Source organism: Otolemur garnettii, unplaced genomic scaffold (assembly GCF_000181295.1).
Source record: "Otolemur garnettii isolate 467f Iridium unplaced genomic scaffold, OtoGar3 scaffold00003, whole genome shotgun sequence".
Taxonomy (NCBI): domain Eukaryota; kingdom Metazoa; phylum Chordata; class Mammalia; order Primates; family Galagidae; genus Otolemur; species Otolemur garnettii.
The window spans coordinates 46,155,453-46,159,373 of NW_003852398.1; the positions used below are offsets into that span (position 1 = coordinate 46,155,453).

At 44.1% G+C, this 3,921-nt stretch overlaps 1 protein-coding gene across 1 annotated transcript in view; it reads right to left on the reverse strand.

Moving 5' to 3' along the window:
• ISOC1 (isochorismatase domain containing 1) overlaps positions 1-3,921 on the reverse strand; it is a 19,908-nt gene that overhangs the window by 1,977 nt on the left and 14,010 nt on the right. The window lies entirely within an intron of this gene.

A 3,921-nucleotide genomic window follows, 5' to 3' on the forward strand; every position in this document is an offset into this window, starting at 1 on the left:
CCCCCCCCCCGTAGCTTAGCTGAGACATGAGATCCTGATGCATATTGATATTTGCATATTCATTTGTATTTGATATTGTCTATTTATGCCTGGAATTCCTGGCATTTAGTAGCTATTTATTTACAAATACGGGGCAAGGTAATACTTCTAAAGCTCCATTAGCTGTGTTGTGAATGTCATTATAGCTGTCTACATTATTTCATCAGTAATTCATTATCCTGTTTTATATAACTGAAGTTTTTAATGGCATTAAAACTACTGTAAGAATTAAAATAATTCTTAATTTCTTTCTGCCCCCAAACATCAGGCCTAGAGCCTGTGAGTCCTGTCTACCACTGCTGCTATCTGAAACTGTTTAGAATCACCAAACAAGAGCATAAAATTCAAGGCTGTGCAAAGTTTCACTGACAGATCAAAGAATGTCCTGGCCACACTGCTCCAGTGGAGCTGGAATAACTAAAAAGAGAAATCTCCAGAGGAGGAAGAGAGGGAGAAAGGGAAGGGGAAGGGAGGGAAGAGGGCAAAGAACAGAAAGCAGGACGAGCGGGAAAGGGAAGGAGGGAAGGAGGGAGCGGAGGAGTCTACAGCAGAGATTCATTCCCTGGGTATATTTACTATCAGAGAGAAAAACAGGCAAACTGTTAGGACAAAAACATCCATCACCAGAACCATGACAGAGGAAGTGGTCAGAAATGTTCCTGCACAAGTAGAGGAACAAACCAGAAGCACCTGCATAGCCAGGACATCCCTACCAAGTGGACATGAACCTCCCACAGACGGCGGGAGGTCAGCAAGCCCAACCTTCCCACTGGCAGACTCTTTCTTTTTATCCCTGTGGACATAGAAGGGACTATATAAGCCTAACCTCCTTATCAGAAAGCAAACTGGTACCTCGCTTCAACAACCAGTACAGAAAAGTCTGCAGAACTGCTAACCGGAACTCTCTAGAAGTGGAAAAACCACAGGGAGTTATATGAAAGGCAGAGGACACGGCTATTAGTCTGGACCATAACTTACTCGGGTGAGTTATGCCTGCATTTTTGTTAAGGCTTCTGGAAACTGTATGTCCGCCTCCTTGCTTTTTAGTCAGCTATCATATTAAACCCTTTAAAATGTCAAAAGATCACACATTTGCTTCACGACGACGAAAGGCAGAGAATAACAGTAAGACGCGTGCAGTGCAGGTGAGTGAGAACCGCACTGAACGTCCAGCCATTCAGCCCAGCTCTCCCTCCACAGCTGCCCGCAGGCCCCGCCCTCCTTCCTGCACACTGTTGACTCAAGTGACTTCCAGCTACCGGATCTGAATCCCAGACCTTCAATGTCTGCGCAAGTGCTGTAGGTATACGCTTCAACCTGCCCATAAGGTCAGTTCTCACTAATCTTTCTAGCTCCTTAGTGAGGCAAGAGGGAATGAAATCTGTTCAGAGATCTAAAAAAGAAAACCAGTGACCCTAGGAGAGGCCTGTCTGCCAGTCCAGCCTTCCCTAGTGCTCTACTGAGCCAACCCTGGTCCATTCTAACCCAACAGGCCTCAGGGATGCTGAGTCAGATCGGCAGGGCAGAGGCAGGGTGGGATGCGATGCCATGAAACAAATTTTAGTAAAGTGATACCTACAAATACTACTTAGTTCCAGATTGAGATGTAGCTAATGCTGATTGGGTTTTAAAATAATCTAGCCAGGAACCTGTATTAGGAGCAGGAGTGGCTTAGCAAAACAGCAAAGGTTTTAGAGCTGGTTAGACCTTCCCACAGTGCCCGCCTTGCCCCAACTGGAAAGGGAGCCTGAGCAGAGAAGGAACGGCAGCTTTCCTGATAGGCCTGGCAGATTCCCACCCACCATCTCTCCTGGCTTAAACGGGGGCAGTAGAAATGCCAGCCATTTAACGCGGCGGCTACATGTACGTTTGGCTTTTGAAGTTCTTCCCTCACACTCACAAAACTAGTCCAACTAGGCCAAAGAAAAAGAACGGTTGCTCCGACCTACAAACCTAAAAATGCAAGTGCATAAAGCCATAAGAGCCTCGGAGTGGGGGGGAAAAAGAAAGACTAAACCCATTACATTTCCAAGGGCTACTAAAAACTACCCAGAAAGCACAAGGACATCAAGTTCAAGAGAGGGTCCGATTCTTCATTATGCTGCATTTACTGTACAATTATTAGTTGAAAGACACAGTGCCTTTCAGAGGGCAACTGCTCAGAAAACTTTCACTGAATGAAGCCCAGGCCTCAGAGCCCGGCACAGTGAAGTTTCAATAATGCTAACTATAAATCTTATCGGTATCATAATCTTAACAGGCCAGATGGATAGTCCCGGGAATGAAACTGTTATGTTCTAAAGGCAGACGGTAAAAGGGGGATGACCACCATGCTATTTTAACTTGCATAGTTAAAAATTAACATTCTCCCACCCCAGATTCAGAGAAAATTAAATCACCTCCATATCAAGAAAAGATTAAGATAAAAAAATCTATAATCTGGAGGGTTCTTCCTGTTACCACCTGATCTCATCTATGATAGTTTTTTCCTTTCAACCTCAGGTCATGCGGGCTGCCCCAGACCCTTCCAAATCTACCCCAGAAGACAGGCTTTGTCCTTCCCTTTTGGAGGTCAGGAACAGTCTCTTCTGGGTCTTGGAAGATATATGCTGATACATTTCTAGTAAGACTTATCTCACAAACACAATAAATCGTAACAATAAAAAAAAAAGCAACAGCTGGCATTTCATTTACTGTGGATACTATGCTACTGCCATCAATATATTATCTCATTTCATTCCCATAAAACTCCCATCATATTATTGTTTTTGACACTTCCATTGCACTAATGTGAACTATGAAGTATAGGGGTAACGAAACATGTTTACAAACACCAGACCCCGCATTCAAACCCATATTATCCCCCCTGACTACCTGGACTCCCAATCCTTGAGATTACAGACTGCCTCTCCAAAAACGAGACTGGATGGTAACTAGCTAACTATGTCTCTAATATGAGTCCTGCTGGAAGACAGAATTGCCAGGAATCAAAATTCTCTGTGTTCAATGCCATAATAAGGACGTGTCTAACATAGGGAGAAACGCCCTTGAAATGTCTTTTCATGCAAGAAAGGTTTTAGGTTTTGTTTGCATGTTTTTTACTTCCAAAGTTCTGGACCTCAGCATTATTATAATAAAGGTTTATCCACAGATGACAGAGCTGCTTGCGGAGGTGGTGAGGGTCTGACAGCAGACGTGTTTACATTCAGGTCATGGAGGAAACCTGAAAAGTGGAAGTTGGTTAACTCATGACTGTAAGCATGGCTTAAGGATCTTTGCTGAGACTTAGTACTAGAGACCAGAGAATCCAATAGTCTAAATCAACTTGAAAATAATTTAACATAATAAGTAAAACTATTTCTACCTGTAATCCCAATATACCACGTAAAAAGACTCACTGCTTCAGGAATAATAAAAAAGGCACGGCTAACCAGGGCCTTGAAATAACCCCTGCTGCCAGCTACAACAGTCGCAGGGCCTTTACTCTCCTCTGACAGCCCCTCCCTTTCTCACCAGTGCCACCTCGCCACCCTGGAGAACCTTCAGGCTAAAGAGATGGTCTAGCAATCCCACAGAGAAAGCCGTTCACAGGCCAGCTTGTGCCCGAATGCTGGAGGATCTCCAAAAATAAAAATCCAAAAACCTATTACTTCCCATTCTCAATAAAAAATAAACAGTTAAAGAATTCTGTGACTAAATCTGTATGTACATTACTCTAAAATTATTATAGGATTAGACTCAAATATGAAAGAGGGAGTGAGAAAGAGAGAGAGGAAGGAGGGGAGGAGAGGGAGGGAGAGGGAGAGGAGGGAGAGGGAGAGAGAGAGGGAGAGAGGGAGAGGGGGACAGAGGGAGAGAGGGAGGGAGAGGAGGAGAGACAGG